At 43.0% G+C, this 25141-nt stretch overlaps 1 pseudogene; it reads right to left on the bottom strand.

The window, feature by feature from the left end:
* Positions 1–5548: 5548 nt before the first annotated feature.
* On the bottom strand, positions 5549–5669 carry LOC134896812 (5S ribosomal RNA; annotated as a pseudogene).
* Between the last annotated feature and the right edge of the window lie 19472 nt (positions 5670–25141).

Below are 25141 nucleotides of genomic sequence, written 5' to 3' on the forward strand. Positions count from 1 at the left end.
CTCAGTTAGGATACTGTGCCCGGACGAGCGTACACAATAAGGAAGGATTTTGAATCCCGGGTAAGACTCATACCAGCCACACCAATCACACTGTACAACCTGTGATCTGAACCCAGTTAACAGCATGATAACAGCGGAGCCTCTGAAAAGATGGCTCACAACAATAATAACCCGATTTTTGTAACAATAACTATGTACAAGTATTGCAGACAATCCGCACTTGGGATGGGCGCCCAGCATCCACTACGGACTACGAGAAATAGAATTATCGGTAAGTAAATTCTTATTTTCTCTGACGTCCTAAGTGGATGCTGGGGACTCCGTCAGGACCATGGGGATTATACCAAAGCTCCCAAACGGGCGGGAGAGTGCGGATGACTCTGCAGCACCGAGTGAGAGAACTCCAGGTCCTCCTCAGCCAGGGTGTGCCCCTGACCAAGTAGCAGCTCGGCAAAGTTGTAAAGCCGAGACCCCTCGGGCAGCCGCCCAAGATGAGCCCACCTTCCTTGTGGAATGGGCATTTACATATTTTGGCTGTGGCAGGCCTGCCACAGAATGTGCAAGCTGAATTGTACTACACATCCAACTAGCAATCGTCTGCTTAGAAGCAAGAGCACCCAGTTTGTTGGGTGCATACAGGATAACAGCAAGTCAGTTTTCCTGACTCCAGCCGTCCTGGAAACCTATATTTTCAGGGCCCTGACAACATCTAGCAACTTGGAGTCCTCCAAGTCCCTAGTAGCCGCAGGTACCACAATAAGCTGGTTCAGGTGAAACGCTGACACCACCTTAGGGAGAAACTGGGGACGAGTCCGCAGCTCTGCCCTGTCCGAATGGACAATCAGATATGGGCTTTTGTGAGACAAAGCCGCCAATTCTGACACTCGCCTGGCCGAGGCCAGGGCCAACATCATGGTCATCTTTCCATGTGAGATATTTCAAATCCACAGATTTGAGCGGTTTAAACCAATGTGATTTGAGGAATCCCAGAACTACGTTGAGATCCCACAGTGCCACTGGAGGCACAAAAGGGGGTTGTATATGCAGTACTCCCTTGACAAACTTCTGGACTTCAGGAACTGAAGCCAATTCTTTCTGGAAGAAAATCGACAGGGCCGAAATTTGAACCTTAATGGACCCCCAATTTGAGGCCCATAGACACTCCTGTTTGCAGGAAATGCAGGAATCGACCGAGTTGAAATTTCTTCGTGGGGCCTTCCTGGCCTCACACCACGCAACATATTTTCGCCACATGTGGTGATAATGTTGTGCGGTCACCTCCTTCCTGGCTTTGACCAGGGTAGGAATGACCTCTTCCGGAATGCCTTTTTCCCTTAGGATCCGGCGTTCAACCGCCATGCCGTCAAACGCAGCCGCGGTAAGTCTTGGAACAGACATGGTACTTGCTGAAGCAAGTCCCTTCTTAGCGGCAGAGGCCATGAGTCCTCTGTGAGCATCTATTGAAGTTCCGGGTACCAAGTCCTTCTTGGCCAATCCGGAGCCACGAGTATAGTTCTTACTCCTCTACGTCTTATAATTCTCAGTACCTTAGGTATGAGAAGCAGAGGAGGGAACACATACACCGACTGGTACACCCACGGTGTTACGAGAACGTCCACAGCTATTGCCTGAGGGTCTCTTGACCTGGCGCAATACCTGTCCAGTTTTTTGTTCAGGCGGGACGCCATCATGTCCACCTTTGGTCTTTCCCAACGGTTCACAATCATGTGGAAGACTTCCCGATGAAGTCCCCACTCTCCCGGGTGGAGGTCGTGCTGAGGAAGTCTGCTTCCCAGTTGTCCACTCCCGGAATGAACACTGCTGACAGTGCTATCACTTCCGCCCAGCGAAGAATCCTTGCAGTTTCTGCCATTGCCCTCCTGCTTCTTGTGCCGCCCTGTCTGTTTACGTGGGCGACTGCCGTGATGTTGTCCCACTGGATCAATACCGGCTGACCTTGAAGCAGAGGTCTTGATAAGCTTAGAGCATTGTAAATTGCTCTTAGCTCCAGTATATTTATGTGGAGAGAAGTCTCCAGACTTGATCACACTCCCTGGAAATTTTTTCCTTGTGTGACTGCTCCCCAGCCTTTCAGGCTGGCATCCGTGGTCACCAGGACCCAGTCCTGAATGCCGAATCTGTGGCCCTTTAGTAGATGAGCACTCTGCAGCCACCACAGAAGAGACACCCTTGTCCTTGGAGACAGGGTTATCCGCTGATGCATCTGAAGATGCGATCCGGACCATTTTTCCAGCAGATCCCTCTGAAAAGTTCTTGCGTGAAATCTGCCGAATGGAATCGCTTCGTAAGAAGCCACCATTTTTCCCAGGACCCTTGTGCAATGATGCACTGACACTTTTCCTGGTTTTAGGAGGTTCCTGACTAGCTCGGATAACTCCCTGGCTTTCTCCTCCGGGAGAAACACCTTTTTCTGGACTGTGTCCAGAATCATCCCTAGGAACAGCAGACGTGTCGTCGGAGACAGCTGCGATTTTGGAATATTTAGAATCCACCCGTGCTGTCGTAGAACTACTTGAGATAGTGCTACTCCGACCTCCAACTGTTCTCTGGACCTTGCCCTTATCAGGAGATCATCCAAGTAAGGGATAATTAAGACGCCTTTTCTTTGAAGAAGAATCATCATTTCGGCCATTACCTTGGTAAAGACCCGTGGTGCCGTGGACAATCCAAACGGCAGCGTCTGAAACTGATAGTGACAGTTTTGTACCACGAACCTGAGGTACCCTTGGTGAGAAGGGCAAATTGGGACATGGAGGTAAGCATCCTTGATGTCCAGGGACACCATATAGTCCCCTTCTTCCTGGTTCGCTATCACTGCTCTGAGTGACTCCATCTTGATTTGAACCTTTTTATGTAAGTGTTCAAATATTTCAGATTTAGAATAGGTCTCACCGAGCCGTCTGGCTTCAGTACCACAATATAGTGTGGAATAATACCCCTTTCCTTGTTGTAGGAGGGGTACTTTGATTATCACCTGCTGGGAATACAGTTTGTGAATTGTTTCCAATACTGCCTCCCTGTCGGAGGGAGACGTTGGTAAAGCAGACTTCAGGAACCTGCGAGGGGGAGACGTCTCGAATTTCCAATCTGTACCCCTGGGATACTACTTGTAGGATCCAGGGGTCCACTTGCGAGTGAGCCCAATGCGCGCTGAAACTCTTGAGACGACCCCCCACCGCACCTGAGTCCGCTTGTACGGCCCCAGCGTCATGCTGAGGACTTGGCAAAAGCGGTGGAGGGCTTCTGTTCCTGGGAATGGGCTGCCTGCTGCAGTCTTCTTCCCTTTCCTCTATCCCTGGGCAGATATGACTGGCCTTTTGCCTGCTTGCCCTTATGGGGACGAAAGGACTGAGGCTGAAAAGACGGTGTCTTTTTCTGCTGAGATGTGACTTGGGGTAAAAAAGGTGGATTTTCCAGCTGTTGCCGTGGCCACCAGGTCCGATGGACCGACCCCAAATAACTCCTCCCCTTTATACGGCAATACTTCCATGTGCCGTTTGGAATCTGCATCACCTGACCACTGTCGTGTCCATAAATATCTTCTGGCAGATATGGACATCGCACTTACTCTTGATACCAGAGTGCAAATATCCCTCTGTGCATCTCGCATATATAGAAATGCATCCTTTAAATGCTCTATAGTCAATAAAATACTGTCCCTGTCAAGGGTATCAATATTTTCAGTCAGGGAATCCGACCAAGCCACCCCAGCGCTGCACATCCAGGCTGAGGCGATCGCTGGTCGCAGTATAACACTAGTATGTGTGTATATACTTTTTAGGATATTTTCCAGCCTCCTATCAGCTGGCTCCTTGAGGGCGGCCGTATCTGGAGACGGTAACGCCACTTGTTTTGATAAGCGTGTGAGCGCCTTATCCACCCTAAGGGGTGTTTCCCAACGCGCCCTAACTTCTGGCGGGAAAGGGTATAACGCCAATAATTTTCTATCGGGGGAAACCCACGCATCATCACACACTTCATTTAATTTATCTGATTCAGGAAAAACTACAGGTAGTTTTTTCACACCCCACATAATACCCTCTTTTGTGGTACTTGTAGTATCAGAAATATGTAACACCTCCTTCATTGCCCTTAACATGTAACGTGTGGCCCAAATGGAAAATAAGTTTGTTTCTTCACCGTCGACACTGGAGTCAGTGTCCGTGTCTGTGTCTGTGTCGACCGACTGAGGTAAATGGGCGTTTTAAAGCCCCTGACGGTGTTTGAGACGCCTGGACAGGTACTAATTGGTTTGCCGGCCGTCTCATGTCGTCAACCGACCTTGCAGCGTGTTGACATTATCACGTAATTCCCTAAATAAGCCATCCATTCCGGTGTCGACTCCCTAGAGAGTGACATCACCATTACAGGCAATTGCTCCGCCTCCTCACCAACATCGTCCTCATACATGTCGACACACACGTACCGACACACAGCACACACACAGGGAATGCTCTGATAGAGGACAGGACCCCACTAGCCCTTTGGGGAGACAGAGGGAGAGTTTGCCAGCACACACCAAAACGCTATATTATACAGGGACAACCTTATATAAGTGTTTTCCCTTATAGCATCTTAATATATAATAATATCGCCAAATAAGTGCCCCCCCCTCTCTGTTTTAACCCTGTTTCTGTAGTGCAGTGCAGGGGAGAGCCTGGGAGCCTTCCTAGCAGCGGAGCTGTGTAGGAAAATGGCGCTGTGTGCTGAGGAGAATAGGCCCCGCCCCCTTTTCGGCGGGCTTCTTCTCCCGTTTTTCTGACAACCTGGCAGGGGTTAAATACATCCATATAGCCCCAGGGGCTATATGTGATGTATTTTTAGCCAGCATAGGTACTTTCATTGCTGCCCAGGGCGCCCCCCCAAGCGCCCTGCACCCTCAGTGACCGTTGGTGTGAAGTGTGCTGAGAGCAATGGCGCACAGCTGCAGTGCTGTGCGCTACCTCATGAAGACTGAGAAGTCTTCAGCCGCCGATTTCTGGACCTCTTCTCTCTTCAGCATCTGCAAGGGGGTCGGCGGCGCGGCTCCGGTGACCCATCCAGGCTGTACCTGTGATCGTCCCTCTGGAGCTAGTGTCCAGTAGCCTAAGAAGCCAATCCATCCTGCACGCAGGTGAGTTCACTTCTTCTCCCCTAAGTCCCTCGTTGCAGTGAGCCTGTTGCCAGCAGGACTCACTGAAAATAAAAAACCTAACAAAACTTTTACTCTAAGCAGCTCTTTAGGAGAGCCACCTAGATTGCACCCTTCTCGGCCGGGCACAAAAACCTAACTGAGGCTTGGAGGAGGGTCATAGGGGGAGGAGCCAGTGCACACCACCTGATCCTAAAGCTTTTACTTTTGTGCCCTGTCTCCTGCGGAGCCGCTATTCCCCATGGTCCTGACGGAGTCCCCAGCATCCACTTAGGACGTCAGAGAAAAACTGCTATGTATCCCAAGTGGGAATTTTAATCCTAGCAGATAGTTGAATCATAGGTCATAACCGAGATGTAAGACAATGCTCTATATTGGTGACAGATGGGTGGCAAATATTTGCAGTACCAGGGTGTTCCTTGGTAGTCTCCTATCCAAGTACTTAACCCGGCCCTCCACTGCTTGGCTTCCAAGATCAGATGAGATTGGGCATCTCCAGCGGGGTATGACCGCAGACCTTATGCTCACCCTTGTCACACTGTGTCCAAAATTGGGCACAGACAGGAGCCAATTTGCGTTATTATGTGAGCCACAGGTATCGATACAGCTGATTTGATGTGGAAATCAAAATTTTTTTTTATCATAAATGATAAGGTATAACAAAAGATTAAATACCCATCTAGGTTTTCACGGCTTAGGTAGTCGCAGTACAAGTAGGAATAAACCTCTTAAATGCACAGTTATCACATGTATGAAAATAAAACATTAAATCATAATATTATTTTAACTGTGCAAAAAAGGGAAACCTCCAAATTTGGTCTCCAAAACAATAATGAACGTATGAGATTACACTCTGAATTGTGAAAATCAAAACAACAAGAAAACATAAGCAATGAAACCTTCAGCTCTCATGACCAATCAGAAATTATTCTCAAGTAATAGAAAAATAATAAATTGACACAGAGTGTGTTCTATATAATATATATATGTCATAAGTAAATACTGAGATAAATATGGATTTCTGCAGTGTAAAAAAAGAGAGAGAGAGAGAAGGCGTTTTGTGTGCTAGATAGGGTCCAGAAATAGCAGATGTATCCACATCCGCTTTTTAGATAGAAATATAGACCCCAAAAGGGTTGCACTTATTCCCTTGCTGGTGATAATTGACTGTCAATAGTATAATAGTCTATGTACCATGTGGGTAAGATATTATGAATACCGGTCCGTGCAATGAAAATGCACTGGTGCACAAAAACACATGTATATACCAAACCTGGTGTACATTCATATAGTTTTGGTCCTACTTGTATACTGAGGGAGATCCTGGTATAAGGAAGGTGCCGGCCGCGTCTGCCCGCGTTCTGCCTGCTGCCGAGCTCCGGCCGCACTATACTTCCTGTTTGGCTGGTTCCCTTGGCGACGGACTTTGCCGAGAACGGCTCGTTGCGGTCACGTGTGCGCACCACGTGACCGTGAGGATGTAGTCTCCTTCCTGATGTACGTTTCGCAAATAGCTTGGTCACAGGGCGTCAGTGGGTTCAAACCCTTGTTTGTTCTTATATTGGTGGTACTGTTAACTGATTGGTTCTTAGTAAGAGATTGATAGATATTCGGACCTGTCATAGTCGATATCAGACCTGCTGGTTCCCATTGGATAATATGTCATGATTGACAGTTAAAAGGACCATTCAGCATTTCATAGTGGACAATCATATAATTATTTAAAAAAGAGCTGGTGAGATTAATTCAGGGTAATATTTACAAAAAATAGGGATATAGAGATGATATAAATTATAAAACAATTAAAATGGAATGTAAATAAATACCTTTGTCTATATAAATATGGGTATAAAAATAAATATAAAGAAAAAAGTAATATAATAAAAATTGCAGATTATTATATATATAAATAAATCTATGTATAACACATAGTGTGCCTGTACCTAAAAAGGCAAATATATACATTATTAAGGGGAAATAATTTTAGATTAAGGTATTGCTGGAAGGTTATTATTGAAAATTATTAAAAAACGAATTATTAGTGAATGTATGACAGTGACTAATATAAATAAAAATAATAAAAATAAAAATAAATATAAAAATAATAATAAATTGAAGGGTCTATGTAGTGATGTGTGATGTATGGGTTGTAACAATTATTTGGAATATAATATTAATGTGCAAGAATCATTACGAGGGCATTGTGATGGAGATTAATATTTTGTACACAAAAAGAGCATGTATATGCACATACATTAATATGCATATGTATGTATATGAAAAAATGGTGAAACAGTCGATTATGAGCCCATAGTGCTGAAATATATATATGTAAATATAGAAAGAAACAAAAAATTGTGGTAGATTGGATGTGTATTTAGTGATACAGACTTAGAAGTTTTTTTATCATTAGGTGTGATACAGTGAAGGTAACGATAGAGTGTATAAGATGATTAAAATTAATAATGGTTGAAAAATAAATTAATATAGAAAAATGTATTTATAATATATATATAAATAGATAGACCGTTAAAGATTATTTAATTAATAGCAGTGTTATATAGTAAATTCAAATAATGAAATGATGAGGATTATTATCTTATTGAGATACTCTATAATGTCATAAAAATATATTATTAATGCTAGTGTGGTATTTTAAAATCTGATTCATAGGAAATACAGAATATATCATATTTACTATCAATATTGTGCAATAAACTTAACATTTCATGATAAGTGGTAAATGAAAAATTGATTAAGATTAGGGGGGAGGGGGCAGAAAAAATTCAGGACAGAGGAATTACTGTTTTAATTTAAGAAAACTCCATAGTTGATGTTTTCATTCATGCCAAAAGGGTGGATAGTGCCTAGTTTGAAGATCCACTCACATTCTTTCTGCAATAGGATATCTGTCAGACTTCCACCACGTATTCAGAGTTTGATTTTTTCAAGTCCGAAGACCCTCAAATCCTCCCATCTATTATCATGGTGTTGGTAGAAATGGCGTGCTACCGTAGTGAGTGGTTTCATCTTTCTTTTATCAGAGGTGGCATTACGTATAGTCCCAATGTGTTCTAGAACACGTTGTTTCAGTGGGCGAGTGCGAGTGGTCATACCCACATATTTCTTGTCACAGCTACATTTGATGCAGTAGATGACACCTTCAGTTAGACAATTCATATAATCATTGATATTTAATTCTGTCCCGTATTTATCTTTTACTTCCTTCACTATTTCAATGTGTCTGCAAGCTTTGCATTTCCCACAGGGATATGTTCCTGTTGTGATGATTTTCTTTGTGGGTATTCTTTGGAAATGACTTTGTACCAGTTGGTCTTTTAAATTTCTGGACCTCCGCCAACTCATGGAAACACGTGGACCAAGTTTTTCTGATAAGTCTGAGTCAGCATGTAATACATGCCAATGTTTTTGTATCGCTTCACTTATCTCCCTCCATTCATGGCAATAGTTGCCCACAAATCTAATAGTATTTGTGTTCTGTGCTGTCTCTTTCTTCTTGAAGATAATGTCATCCCTAGGGACAATTTGTGCATTCCGTGAGGCTTTTTTTATTGCGGTATTACTGTACCCTCTTTCACGTAGTCGTTGGGCCAGCTCTGTACTCTGTTTTTTAAAGTTGTGATCATCTGAGCAATTCCTGCGAAGACGCAGGAATTCCCATTTTGGTATATTTTCTATGGTGGGATGAAAATGTGAACTTGTCTGATGTAGCAGGGTATTAGTCGCAGTAGTTTTGCGGTACAGACTTGTGGCGATCATTCCCTCTGAGTCCTTGTATATCATTAGGTCCAAAAATGGTAACTCCGTCTGGCTGATGTTATGAGTTAGACGAAGATTAAGATTGTTGTCGTTGAGACGCTCTATGAACTGATGTAATAGTTGTAGGTCCCCTTCCCATATCATAAAGATATCGTCTATATATCTCGTCCACATGATGATGTTAGATGTGAAATCATCATTGGTATCTTTAAAGACGAATTCTCTCTCCCACCATCCTAAAAAAATGTTCGCATAAGTAGGTGCACAGGCCGCCCCCATAGCTGTACCTCGCGTTTGAAGGTAAAATCTATCATTGAATACGAAGAAATTATAATGCAGTACAAAGTGCAACAATTTGATCAAAAAGGTATGAAATTCCTCCCAGCCTTCGTCATGTAGATAATATTCAACTGCTGCTATACCTTCTGTGTGGCCAATAGAGGTATATAGTGCTTCTACATCCAATGATACTAGGTATTGGTTGTCCTCCAATTTTACGTCATGAAGTTTCCTAAGCATGTCTGCTGTGTCTTGTATATATGAAGGAAGACCCAGTACAAGATGTCTGAGGTGTAAGTCCAAGAAAATGCTCGCCTTTTCAGTTAGTCCTCCTATACCTGATACTATCGGTCTCCCAGGTGGGTTTAGAATATTTTTGTGCACTTTTGGCAACATGTAGTATGTAGGAATTTTTGGATTCTGAGTTTGTAAGTATTCATATTCTTGTCTTGTAATTGACCCTTGTTCTCGAGCCTGAGTAATAATCTTAGAGTAAACCAACATGTAGTTACCCAGGGGGTTCAAAAGTATCCTTTTGTAGCAGTCAGTAGATTCCAGTTGTCGCAGTGCTTCTTTGATATAATCTGTTTTAGGCCAAATCACAATGTTACCTCCCTTGTCCGAGGGCTTTATTATGACATCCTGCCATGTTTGTATCTCCCTCATGGCCTTTCTTTCTTGATATGTCATGTTTGAATGGCGGAAATGTTTCTTATTGGTATGAATTAGATCAAATTCTTTTGCAACCAGTTTCTGGAATACCTGAACTTCTGGGCATATTTGTTCAGGTGGAAAGTATGTAGACTTCTTCTTGATAGCAGGCCTGATAGGAGGTCTGTGGTCCATACGATTTGACACGTATTGGTCTTGTTCTAATTCATATAGTGCAGCCAGTGCTTCTTCCTCCATTGCTTGAAGGTCTGAGGTTGCGGATTCCTCTATTTCGGGGGTTTCTCCCCTTGTGGTAATGGGAGTTATTTTTATCACTATAGAGTTTTGTCAATATTAATTTCCTTCCAAATAGTTTCAAGTCCTTTTCCCATCTGAACCTCTCAAAATGCCCTGTAGGAGAGAATGTCAGGCCTTTACTCAATATAGATTTTTGTGCATCTGTGAGTATGTGTTCGGAAAGATTAATAATTTTGAGTTTATTATCATGTTGTTCATTTTCCACCTTGGTCAGTAAACTGGTAGTTGTCATCTCCTCTGTGTGTTTCGGGTCAGAGGGGGTAAGAAATCCCATTGTTGTTGACCTCTTCTTCCCCTTCCGCCCCCTCCTCGTCTTCCAGGTATCACAGGTTGTCCTACAGTTGGAGTGTGATTACTAACAAAATTATAGATATACCCACTTCGGCCTGAATTAGGTATTTGTACCTTGCAATTTATATATTACTCTTTATATTTTCGCAATGTCACTATTTAACAAACATCGGCGCTCATTGAACTCCTCAATAATCAATTTTAATGAGAATTAATAAAATATTGTATTTTAGTTAGCTATTGTGACATTTAGTCGTACAACATTATTTGTATATGAGTGCTTCCCAACAAGAGTCTTCTTTTTTCTTTTTTTCATGTTTACACTAGATTATAATTGTGTCAGTTTACTCATTCTGCTATAAATTATATAATATGATTTGTCTTTGGATAAAGAAAGCACTGGTTACAGGAATGGTCTGAATATAGATTAAAAAAAATAACATTCATTTATATTGCTCAAAATGTTAGTTTATAACCTTAAAGATGTTCTGATAAAATATCAGATATAGATTGTGGGTTGTCTATGGTATAATGTTTAAAGAAAGAGTGAGGGCCCTGCTCCAAGAGCATGCAATTTAATGAATAGCATAGAAGGGACTGCTAACCAGTTTAATATGATTATGTGTTTTACAGGGATTGTCCACTTTTGCCAAAACAGTCTCTGAATGTCCGAAACTCCCACTTGCAGTGGCAGAACTAAAACCACTGTAGCCACAATAAGTCCTAGAGCTGAGGGGCAAAGCTCCCGCTTTGATCATTAGAGCATGCAGGGTAACTGCAGCCTGTGCAGTAAAGTCCTATAGCAGACCAGAATTATAGCATTACCTGCTTAGGTGTGTGTACAGGTGGGCTCAAAACTTTTAGCCTGGTGGGCAAACACAAGCAGCCATTGCTATTCTGCTTGCAAACTGCAACTGAAGAATGGGCATGACAAACTTTTCAGGCACAGTTTATCTAATGTAAGTGTAGTTTAACTAGCCATTGACATATGAAAAATTGCTTTGTCAAGGAGAATTGAACAAATACACCTTCCAGCGCTATCTGACAACACAGAGACTATTGCAGTGACCCGTATACCATAGACAGAGCATTCTAATGGCCAATATACAATACAAATAACATTTTAGTGATATATACAATACAGGGAACATTACAGTAAATGATAGATGTTAGTGACTTATATGCAAGTACAGAGAGAATTACATGATCTATATACAATACTGGGAGCAAATATATACAATACTGGTAGCATTACCTGATCTCTATATAAAAAAGGAGCATTCAAGTGACCATTATACTGTATATAAAAATGAGAGCATTCCAGTGACCAATAAACAATACAGAGAGCACTATAGTGGCTCATCTATAATAGATAACATTCAACTAATCTATAGCATAGTATGCTGCCCGGCCACTCTTACTCTGTTTATAATCACCAAAATTGCCACCAGACCCCTGAAAGGATCACTTCAGGGCAGAGGCATCACCAGATCTGGTGACAACCGGTGCGCACTCTGTACTCTCTCACTCACCCAAGGCGCATCCTTTGCCAAAAAGTGGGTATGGCATAAATTGGAGGGGCTTGGCCTTGAAGGGGATCCCAGTGACATCACTCTGGAGGAAGCCTAACATCCCAGAAGATTCTGGGCTGCTCCCTTAGACTAGCGCCTGCACTGTCAGCTGCTCCTCTATGACAGGAGCCGGGTACTGCAGGAGAATGTCACACTGCAGCACCCAGCTCCTGTAAGTGTAGAGAAGATGGCATTTTGGTGTCACCCCCTCTGAGGGTGACACCTGGGTGCAGCTGCCCCCACTTCTGACGCCACTGCTTCAGGATTAATGTGTGCCTGTTAATTGTGCTAAAAGATGACTTTGCGCACATGCCAACAGTTGACCTCTTCCAACCACATATACCAACATACCCATGATGTGATGAATCAATTATATTATTGTCCAGCATTTTGAAGCCACAAACACTTTGGTGTTGGGCCAATTGCTAGATTTCTTTGCTGATAATGTGCTAGTGCGGCCGTTACATAAAAAAGGGAATTAATGGAGGCGTTAGTAGCTACTGTTTATCTGTTAGAAGATACTAGGAAGATAAATGGATACATGCAGTTAAAGAATTCTCAAGACATCCAGTGCAATAATCAAGAAAAACATACATCAGCCTACAGCAGGGAAGAGGTGCTGCTACTATAAATTGACAGCTCCAACAATGTAAGTTTATTTCCACATTTTTTTAATAGCAAAAAAAATGTTCACAGCTCCAATATATTACAGTACTTAAAGTAACACTAAATCCTTAAAACAAAAACACAAAGTAAAAACTACTACTATTAACTTTTATTAATGTAGTGCCATCTTACTCCACAGTTCTTCGCAATTGGGAACAAACAGTAATAAAACAAGGCTGGTATTAATAAACAGATAAAGAGGTAAGAGGCTTATAATGTATAGGGAAATGGAAGGTTAGTGCATGAGCTTTGCAGTGGGAAAGGTTATAGATCCTGTCACGTGGCAATGATGACTTGGGGTCAGTAAGTTATTTGAGTATAGAATGGGAGAAAGTATTGAGGATAAAAGAGCTGAGAGATATAAGTGAAGAGATGTATCCTGATGCATTTTATGTGATACAGTCAGGATAACCAGAACCCAGACCATCAAAATCGCGGAGAATTCCGATGGGTCCTTGAGGGGAGAATCAGGGTTTGGATTAAGATTTTGCACTAGGAGTTGGGTTAGGGTAAGGCTGCGGGAGTGATCGAAGTTAGAGTTTGGCTGCAGGGGTGGGGGGTTAGGGTTAAGCTGTGGGAGGGGTGGGTTAGGAGTAAAGGGTGGTACTCACGGAGCGATTTTAATTATATCTCATTATTTTTGTATCACTTTTTTTTCTAATTTATTAACACTATAGTTTTTTCACTGGTGTGCTGCCCTGGCTTATGCTGATTTTTGGAGTGCTGCATCCAGTACCTACATATAGCAATAGGGACCCCAATATACAGAGAGGCCTTGACGAGGCTTGGGGGCTTATTCATACATTTGTGTGTAACCAAGATCTCTGAATTCTAAGATCTTGTAGGATTTAAATCTGGTTACTGGTATCATTCAGGATGCTGGGGCAACAAAATGCCTTTTTTTTCTTGCTTAGAAATACCCCTCCTTTGCAAGCACCTGAGTGATATCACTAAGCTAATTGAGCATCTACCACTATTTATGTGAAAATATTAAGCCACCTAGCTTCCGACCCAGCATTCCATGCTCCACTCCCGTGACAACTAAACAGTCAATGGTATATACTACAGAAGTTCAAAGTGGTTTACATGGGGGGCTGGACTGCACACCCCAATTCCAAACACAACAGCGGTGCCACCATGCCGAGACCTGCAGCGCCACACAGAAAAAAAGAATTCTTGCAATCAGAACAATTATAATAAACTCTGTAATTTAACATGGAGTAAAATTTATGTATTTAGCATAATTTTTCATTAAGAAATATGGGTCCACATCAGTGGCGGCTCCAAAGGTCGGGCTTCAGTGCAGTCCACATTTCAAAGAGGGGAGCCACACCAACTGTCAGTGAGTTAGTTTGGGATGACAGTTGGTGGCAGTTGGTGTTGCTGCCCTATTTGAAATTTGGGTTGCACTGCAGCCCCAACACTGGAGCTGCCACTGGTCCTCCTACCACGGCCAGGTGTCCTCATCAGGTTGGTCCCTAACATTCCTAAGGTTCAAGTCCAGAGCATGGGACCCCTGGGGCAGTAGAACCGAACCACCACAATGCATCACACTAGTGAGAAGTATCAGTTTAAGTGTTAAAAGGTTTTACATTGATAAGGAGTAGCAGCTGAGTACTAGAAGTGTTACATAGGTGAGAAGTAGTAATTAGGGTATTAAAAAGTGTTACATTAGTGATAAGCAGTTTAGGTACCGAAAAGGTGTTAGATTGAGTGCCTCAATGCAGCCCGGCCACACCAACACACGGGGCCCCATGCCATGAACCCATTCCTAATTCTGTTATATTATATAAATGTATCCAGGACATACCATTCATAGTGCATATACCAATGCAAATGCAAGGACCCTGAATATAGAATACATGGGGGGCGGGGTCTGGAGTGTCCACCCCATGCCTTGGGGCAGTTGGGCTATGCTGGCCTAGGGAGTCCCATGTTCTGGACTTGAATCTTAGAAATGTTAGGGACCCACCTCATGAGGTCATCTGGCCAAAAATTATGCTAAGAATTTTACTTCATATTAAATTGCAGAGTTTATTCTATTAGTTCTGATTGCCAGTATTTTTAGTGTTTAGATTGTGCATCTGCATTTTCTCTTTTTTTTTCAGTATAAAGTAGTTTTTTTTTCAGCAGGAAAGCTATGTCATCTTTGTGATCACTGAATGTTTCCTATTCAAGAAGGCAGTGAATTATTGGATGTGAGCCAGTCATTAGCCAGTAAATAAACATAGCTACATCAGCAGATGACAGTGGAATAAGTATCAGGTGGCAAATACTATCAGGGAAGTATCAGGGTAAATACTGGCTGCTTTTTTTTTTACACTGCAATTTAGATTTCAGTTTGAACACACCCCAGCCAAATCTTAATCTCTCTGCACATGTTACATCTGCCCCACCTGCAGTGCACATGGTTTTGCCATTTAGATAACAAATTTGCTGCTGCGATCAGATCTGAGTTAGGCCCTTTGTTCTAATGAAATTGCTTCAGGGAAACTCTATGGTTGGGAGGGTAGGGCAAGGAGTTGGAAAGAGTTTGGCAACAGGTTATGGTTACATACAGTCATACATTAGCCATGATATGATGATTCAAATCACATATGTATACATCTGGCTTTTTCAAAAAAACTTTTTAAGTATTTTAGACATTTTGGGGGTTATCCAATTAGCCCCGATGTGGTACGCTCCTCCGCCCGATGCCGGCATTATCAGGGATTATGCTTCGGGTGCCTCAGGCTAAGTGTACTGCCGGAGCAGCTATAACAGTTGGGATCAGGGATTTATGCCCATTCCCATCTGTTATCGCACCATCGCGGGTCCAATTTCGGATAATTGGATACTGCAATGATGACCATAGGTCATTACTTAAGATACTGTAACAGGCCGTTTTTATTGTCCGAAAAGGGCTAATTGGATACCCCCCTTTGTAACTTTAATGCGTAGTCAGCTTGTACACATATTTGACTCTTTTCGTGGAGACAATGGGGGTCATTCCGACACGATCGCTCGCTGCAGTTTTTCGCAGAGCAGTGATCGGGTCGGTACAGCACATGCGCCGGCGCCGCAGTGCGCCGGCACATGCCAGACAGCCGAAGGCCGTCGTTGCCTAGCGATCACCTCTGAGGCAGAGGCGGTCGCTGGGCGGGAGGGGGCTGGACGGCGGCATTAAGCCGCCACTTAGGGGGCACGTTCCGTCCAACGCAGGCGTGGCTGGACCGTTGGGGGGGCAGGCCGCGGCAGCTGCGTGACGTCACACGCAGCCGCTGTGACCCGGGGCAGCAAAGAGGTTCTCCCTGCCAGCCGCCGGAGCTGCGCTGTCCGGGAGTAACTCCTGAGATGCAAAAGCATTGCCGCTGTGCAATGCTTTTGCATTTCTGCGGGGGTGGCCGGCACTGACATGCGTGGTGGACTAGCCCTGTGCTGGACGTCCACCCGCATGTCTGAGTGCCTGATCGTAGCTGTGCTAAATTTAGCACAGCTACGATCAACTCGGAATGACCCCCAATGCCTCATCCTTCAGTACGTGAGGTGTGGTGCCTCTGGACTGGCTGAGCTGGATGGCCTTAGTGTGGCATACCTTTACATTCTACTAACACTTTTCACTTATTAATTTTTTAACACTATTTATCTATTTTAATTGCATTTCATTTTTGTATCACTTTCTCTATAGCTTCGGCTTCCTAAATACTAATTTATTAACACTATAGTTTTTTCACTGGTATGCTACGCTGGGCTTTCTGGCTTATGCTGGTGTTTTGGGGTGCCACACACTGAACCTAGGTATAGCGCTAGGGACCCCAAATATACAGAGACGCCTTGATGTGGCTTTGGGGCTTATTCACACATTTGCGCAAATATGTGTAACGAAGATCTCTGAATTCTATTATTATGTGGAATTTATATCTGGTTACGGTTATCATTCAGGGTGCTGGGGGAAACAAATGCCTTTTTTTCTTGCTTAGAAATACCCCTCCCTTTCAAGCACCTGAATGATATCACTAAGCTAATTGAGCATCTACCAATATATATGTTTGTTGTGAGAGGCAGAGAGGTTCCTGCATTAGGAGGAGGTGCAGGCCCTGGCATGCCACATGGAGCATTATTTATTTATTATTTATTTATTTATTAACAGTTTCTTATATAGCTCAGCATATTCCGTTGCGCTTTACAATTAGAACAACAGTAATAGAACAAAACTGGGTAAAAACAGACAGACATAGAGGTAGGAAGGCCCTGCTCGCAAGCTTACAATCTATAGGGAAATAGGCATAGATACAATAGGATAGATGCTACCTATTGCATAATGGTCCACCAGATTGCTAGGTTCTTAATGGGTTGTATGATGATACCCCACAAAGTTATCCAAGTGTCAGGAGGGTGTGAGACTAAAGAAAGACAAGATATGTGATGTTATGAATACTCTACAGAGGATGTAATTAGATAGGGAAGCACTGAAGGTTATGTGGGTGGGTCTGGAATTTGATAGGCTTGTCTGAAGAGGTGAGTTTTCAGGGAACATTTAAAGGTTTGGAGACTAGAGGCGAGTCTTACTGTGCGTGGGAGGGCATTCCACAGAGTGGGTGAAGCCCGGATAAAGTCCTGTAATTTTGAGTGTGAACAAGTAATGCGTGTGGATGAGAGACGTAGATCTTGTGCAGAGCGGAGAGGTCGGGTAGGGAGATATTTTGAGATGAGTGAAGAGATGTATGTTGGTGCAGTTTGGTTAATAGCCTTGTATGTGAGTAAAAGTATTTTATATTTAATACGGTAGAATACCGGTAACCAATGGAGGGACTGACAGAGCGGATCTGCAGACGATGAACGTCTGGCAAGGAAGATTAGCCTCGCAGCTGCATTCAAAATGGATTGTAGTGGTGAGAGCCTATGTTTGGGAAGACCGGTCAGGAGACTATTACAATAATCAATGCGGGAGATAATGAGAGCATGGATTAGAGTTTTTGCTGTGTCTTGTGTAAGATAAGGGCGCATTTTGGATATGTTTCTTAGATGTATGTAACATGATCTTGAGACAGATTGAATGTGGGTAACAAAGGACAGTTCAGAGTCAAGAATGACACCTAGGCAGCGAGCTTGTGGGGTAAGGGTGATTGCAGAGTTCTCAACAGTGATAGAGATATCAGGTTGGAAACTACTATTGGCCGGTGGAAATATAATTAATTCTGTTTTGGAAATATTAAGTTTGAGGTGGCGAGATGTCATCCAAGATGAAATGGCAGAAAGGCATTCAGTGACACGGCCCAATACAGATGGTGACAAATCAGGGGAGGATAGGTAGATTTGAGTATCATCCGCATACAGATGGTACTGAAATCCGAAAGAGTTGATTAGTTTGCCAAGAGATGTGGTATAGATAGAGAAAAGCAGAGGACCTAGGACTGAGCCTTGCGGTACTCCAACTGAGAGAGGTAGCGAAGGAGAGGTGGAATCAGAGAAACGAACACTGAAGGAGCGATTAGATAGGTAGGATGAGAACCAAGAAAGGGCTGTGTCCTGAATACCTAGGGATTGTAGTGTTTGTATGAGAAGAGAGTGGTCAACAGTGTCAAAAGCAGCAGAGAGATCAAGGAGAATAAGTAGAGAGTAATGTCCTTTAGATTTAGCAGTGACCAAATCATTCACTACCTTAGTCAGTGCTGTCTCTGTGGAGTGTTGGGCACGAAATCCTGACTGAAGTGGGTCCAGTAGGCTGTGTGAGTTAAGAAAGTGTGTGAGGCGAGTGTAGGCAAGTCTCTCCAGTAAAAATAAAGAGTGGAGACTCCTATCAAAAATGGCGCCTACAAGCTGCCCTGAACTGCGTCCCCCCTCAGAGTATCACCACACTCCCACACAAACGGTAAGTACAAGAAAGTAGAAGGGATGCAATCCTTAGCGCTATATTATAATACTTTAAGTGTACATAGAATGACAAGTGCACAATACGTCCCTTTTAGTGGATCCTCCAAATTTTTTCTTCTTTTGTATTCTTCTTATAGTCATCCAATATTGTGTTCCCGTGATGTAAATAATATATAAAAGACAAAAAATGGTATATGTGTAGAACAGTCTATATTTCCATACACCACACTGTATAGCAAGTCCTTTAAATGGATGATCAAAGATGTAGTCTAGGCGTACCCCAACTCACACTATGCAGCGTAAAATTGTATATATAAAGGTATCTTTATCTTTCATTCCTTCACCAGATCACCAATTTAACTGTGTTTTTGAATTTGCGTACCCCACTCACTAGATAGATAGAATGAGGAAAGCACATAAAGGTATCTTTGTCTTCAGATGCGTACCCTACTTACAGGGTTTAAAGCTGACCACAAGCGTATCAAGGTTTCTTTTCCCCTTTTGATTCTCCACTGGTAGTAGCCTTATACTTCTCCACAGTCTCTCTCGGTGTCAGGTATATGGGGGAAAAATTAAAAAGGACCAATGTATAGACTGAACCAGTGAATTAGTGCAAAAATGTGCAAAAGATTTTTTTGATTAAAAGATACCTGTATTTAAAGGTATCTATATATATATGTGTCTTAAAATGTAATGATCCTTATACAAAAAGTATTCATTCCAGTGTATTTCATTTCTTTATGAAATACACCCTAGTGATATAAAGTGATATAGATTTGTAGTGAACGTACCCCACTTACACAAAGTGGGGGAAGTGTTATATATATAACGGTTTCTTTGTATAGAAGAAGAAAAGAGGTTCTAGCGGGCGTACACCACTCACAGTCTAGCTGATTCTTGTCATACACATCAGGGTTTCTTTTATATCCTCTCTCATACAGCTCTTCTGGAAATCTTCCAGCCAAATGCATGCAATTCCATAAATTTAAGAATCCACGTGAGGATAAAAAAATTCTTAGATTTTATTCCACACCACTCGCCACATGCGGGTGGGTAAAAACAACAATGTCCAGAACGATACAGTACATATAAAGGTATGGAGGCAGAAAAAAGATGGAAATTTTTCTTCTACATCGAAGACCATGAAAAATTTAAAAATAAAAAAATTAAAAACAATTCTTTACCTTGCTGAGTCTTTAAAGGTAAAACTGGAAAAAATGGCTGTCCACACTCCTCCTGTCGACGCGTTTCGGTCTGTGTTTGGACCTTTATCAAGACATAGGTTTAGTGTGGAGAGCCATATATTTATATGAAGAACAGCCAATCAGTTTCTTTCCAGGAAGTGACGTCATAATGATTTTACATAATCTAAAATTCTTTAATATCTATAAAATCTGTACAATTTCATCCCCTATAATATACAAACATTCCCTTCCAATATAAACTTTCCTTTCTAATACACTTTTACAATTTTTACTGGTGCTATTTGCGTTGTCCCTAATACATCCACAGGAAGTGATGTCATTCCGGAAGTCGTTGCCATAGAAACCGTTTATATACGAACTGTGTCTAATAATTATATCTAATAGCGGACTGGCCTTATAATGACCCTCGGGGTTGCTCCAAGGTAGGTAGCTCTTAGCTTAGACATATTGTAGTAAGGAGCCATTATCATGTGGCTCCTTGCTGGTTAATCTTAGACCCAGATTGGGGTAATGGAGGTGTGAGGTGTGGTGCCTCTGGACTGGCTGAGCTGGATGGCCTTAGTGTGGCATACCTTTACATTCTACTAACACTTTTCACTTATTAATTTTTTAACACTATTTCTCTATTTTAATTGCATTTCATTTTTGTATCACTTTCTCTATAGCTTCGGCTTCCTAAATACTAATTTATTAACACTATAGTTTATTCACTGGTATGCTATGCTGGGCTTTCTGGCTTATGCTGGTGTTTTGGGGTGCCACACCCTGCACCTAGATATAGCGCTAGGGACTCCAAATATACAGAGACGCCTTGATGCGGCTTTGGGGCTTATTCACACATTTGCGCAAATATGTGTAACGAAGATCTCTGAATTCTATTATTATGTGGAATTTATATCTGGTTACGGTTATCATTCAGGGTGCTGGGGGAAACAAATGCCTTTTTTTCTTGCTTAGAAATACCCCTCCCTTTCGAGCACCTGAATGATATCACTAAGCTAATTGAGCATCTACCAATATATATGCGTGTCTTGTTTTAGTAAGAGAACAGCCTAAGGGATGTATTCAATGGATGTCGGATCAGACATTTCAGTATTCAATTAGCAGCCAAATCCGACCGGATTTGGCTGTTTTCGACAATGTCAATCCAACTTTTTTTAAAGTCGGATTGACATTGTCGGAAACGGGACTAAAACCTGTCAGATTTGGCAGCGAATCAGACAAAACACGTGGATCCACTGCTGATCCACCAATCCGTGTTTTCGACAACTCGGAATTGCAGACCTATCAGAAAAACGGCAGCCCAATTGAATAGGTCGAAACACTATCCGACCTAAAAAAGACGGAAACTGCCGTCTTTCCGACAAAACGGCAGTTCCGATTTGAATTGAATACCCCGCTTAGGGGGAGATGTATCAAACCTTGGAGAGAGAAAAAGTGGAGAGAGATAAAGTACCAACCAATCAACTCCTAACTACTATTTTTCAAACACAGCCTGCAACATTGCAGTTAGGAGTCGATTGGTTGTTCCTTTATCTATACTTTATATCTCTCCAATATTTAATATGTACAGCTCCCCCTTGATTATTATGAAATTTGCTGCCTCCAAAGTGTGTAGGTGACGGGTGATACGTACAGGTACAGGGGTCTTTTGGCACCTTACATCAAATAATTTTAGTTCTGACTATCACTGTAACTTTTCTGTATGAGCTGGAACTGTTACCTTGCTTGTAAAACTTTTATGCACTACAGCTTGTAGAGCTCTTTAAAACATGCAATTTTATAAATATGTAATTTGGGCGATAATGTCTCTTTAATACAAGATCCTGCTTAATTTTTCTCTTTTGGTCATCCTCAATCCTTATGATTAATAGCACATTTCAGAAACATTTATTCTTACTTTACAGCTTACATAAAATCTCTCTAATCAATAATTTAGCACCAGTGTGTTATTTTACCTGAAAAAATTCACATAGGGCATTAACAGCTCTGAAGATATAAAAATGATGATTGTTTAACCCTTACACTGCACAGGCTCGGAACCTAATAGAGGTTATTTGAGGACAGTCTTTTGAGTGAACTAACACTGCCACTCAGTGGCCAGCCCGGACGGCCTTGCTGGAAAATTGACAGTCACTTTTGTATGTGTTACAAGTCCCTGATGAGTATGACTACAGCTTCATACGCTTTTAGTGTTGCTCATGAGATCAGGAGCCTTGGACCTCTTCTCTCATTCTGTCATAGTGGAAAAAGCTTTGCGATCAGCAAGAGCAGATGACATAATCTATGTTCCTTTGAAGAATACGCAAGTCTGAGTTAACACTAGACTCACAATAATGGGGGGAAAAAATAATTACTCTTGTTCTAAAAGGAGAACTCCACTTGATGCATAAAGTTTAGATATAGGAGATAAAAAATACAATTAATCTTACTTATTTGCAGTACGCCAATGTGGCAGGTCCAGAAATATCTCCAACAGTCTTGAACGGACAATCTATTCTCTATCTTGTGGCTAGCTTATTTCAACTTTGCAGCGTCACTGTCAAGACCCCACCTTGGTAAAATAAGATTTTAAACCTACCGGTAAATCTTTTTCTCGTAGTCCGTAGAGGATGCTGGGACTCCGTAAGGACCATGGGGATAGACGGGCTCCGCAGGAGACATGGGCACTTTAAGAAAGACTTTGACTCTGGGTGTGCACTGGCTCCTCCCTCTATGCCCCTACTCCAGACCTCAGTTAGAGAAACTGTGCCCAGAGGAGACGGACAGTACAAAGAAAGGATTTTTGTAATCCAAGGGCAAGATTCATACCAGCTACACCAATCACACCGTATAACTTGTCATATACTACCCAGTTAACAGCATGAAAAAACAACATAGCATCAGTCCAAGACCGATGAAACTATAACATAACCCTTATGTAAGCAATAACTATATACAAGTCTTGCAGAAGTAGTCCGCACTTGGGACGGGCGCCCAGCATCCTCTACGGACTACGAGAAAACGATTTACCGGTAGGTTTAAAATCTTATTTTCTCTAACGTCCTAGAGGATGCTGGGACTCCGTAAGGACCATGGGGATTATACCAAAGCTCCCAAACGGGCGGGAGAGTGTGGATGACTCTGCAGCACCGATTGAGCAAACAGGAGGTCCTCCTCAGCCACGGTATCAAACTTATAAAACTTTGCAAAGGTGTTTGACCCCGACCAAGTAGCAGCTCGACACAGCTGTAGTGCCGAGACCCCTCGGGCAGCCGCCCAAGACGAGCCCACCATCCTAGTGGAATGGGCCTTAACCGATTTTGGCAATGGCAATCCTGCCGTAGAATGCGCCTGCTGGATCGTGTTACAGATCCAGCAAGCAATAGTCTGCTTTGAAGCAGGGTTGCCAACTTTGTTGGCTGCATACAGGACAAACAGTGCTTCTGTTTTTCTGATCCTAGCCGTTCTGGCCACGTAAATTTTCAAAGCCCTGACCACATCAAGGGACTCGGAATCCTTCAAGTCACGAGTAGCCACAGGCACGACAATAAGTTGGTTCATATGAAAGGATGAGACCACCTTAGGTAGGAATTGAGGATGGGTCCGCAACTCCGCTCTATCCATATGGAAAACCAGATAGGGGCTTTTATGTGATAAAGCCGCCAATTCCGAAACTCGCCTAGCCAAAGCCAAGGCCAACAACATGACTACCTTCCAAGTGAGATATTTCAACTCCACTGTTTTCAGTGGTTCACACCAATGAGACTTAAGGAAACTTAACACCACGTTAAGGTCCCAAGGCGCCACCGGAGGTACAAAAGGAGGCTGAATATGCAGTACTCCCTTCACAAAAGTCTGTACTTCAGATAAAGAGGCCAATTCCTTTTGAAAGAAAATGGATAAGGCCGAAATTTGAACTTTAATGGAGCCTAATTTTAGGCCCAAATTCACTCCAGTTTGTAGGAAGTGAAGAAAACGGCCTAGATGGAATTCCTCCGTAGGAGCATTCCTGGCCTCACACCAAGAAACATATTTTCGCCATATTCGGTGATAATGTTTAGACGTCACTGCCTTCCTAGCCTTTATTAGCGTAGGAATGACCTCATCCGGAATACCCTTTTCCGCTAGGATCCGGCGTTCAACCGCCATGCCGTCAAACGCAGCCGCAGTAAGTCTTGGAACAGACAGGGATCTTGTTGTAACAGGTCCTGCCTTAGAGGAAGAGGCCACGGATCTTCTGTGAGCATTTCTTGCAGATCCGGATACCAGGTCCTTCGTGGCCAATCTGGAACAATGAGAATTGTTCTCACTCCTCTTTTTCTTATTATCCTCAACACCTTGGGTATGAGAGGAAGAGGAGGAAACACATATACCGACTGGAACACCCACGGTGTCACTAGGGCGTCCACAGCTACCGCCTGAGGGTCTCTTGACCTGGCGCAATACCTTTGTAGCTTTTTGTTGAGACGGGATGCCATCATGTCTATTTGGGGTAGTCCCCACCGACTTGCAATCTGCGCAAAGACTTCCTGATGAAATCCCCACTCTCCCGGATGCAGATCGTGTCTGCTGAGGAAGTCTGCTTCCCAGTTGTCCACTCCCGGAATGAACACTGCCGACAGAGCGCTTACATGATTCTCCGCCCAGCGAAGAATTCTGGTGGCTTCCGCCATTGCCACTCTGCTCCTTGTGCCGCCTTGGCGATTTACATGAGCTACTGTGGTGATGTTGTCTGACTGGATCAGAACTGGTCGATTGCGAAGTAAGATCTCCGCTTGACGTAGGGCGTTGTATATGGACCTTAGTTCCAGGATGTTGATGTGAAGACAAGTCTCTTGACTTGACCAAAGTCCTTGGAAATTTCTTCCCTGTGTGACTGCTCCTCAACCTCGGAGGTTCGCGTCCGTGGTCACCAGGATCCAGTCCTGAATGCCGAACCTGCGGCCCTCTAGAAGGTGAGCACTGTTTAGCCACCACAGGAGAGATACTCTGGCCCTGGGGGACAGGGTGATCCGCTGATGCAGGTGCAGATGCGACCTGGACCATTTGTCCAATAGGTCCCATTGGAAGGTCCTTGCATGGAATCTGCCGTATGGAATGGCTTCGTATGTTGCCACCACCTTTCCCAGAACTTGAATGCAATGATGTACTGACACTTGTTTTGGTTTCAACAGGTTCATGACTAGAGTCATGAGTTCCTGCGCTTTTTCCGTCGGAAGAAAAACCCTCTTCTGGTCTGTGTCCAGAAAAACGCCCAAGAAGGGCAGACGAGTTGTAGGATTCAGCTGCGACTTTGGAATATTGAGAATCCAGCCGTGTTGCTGTAACACATTCAGTGAAAGTGATATGCTGTTCAGCAACTTCTCCCGTGATCTCGCTTTTAGGAGGAGATT

Source organism: Pseudophryne corroboree, chromosome 3, assembly GCF_028390025.1.
Source record: "Pseudophryne corroboree isolate aPseCor3 chromosome 3, aPseCor3.hap2, whole genome shotgun sequence".
Classification (NCBI taxonomy): Eukaryota; Metazoa; Chordata; class Amphibia; order Anura; family Myobatrachidae; genus Pseudophryne; species Pseudophryne corroboree.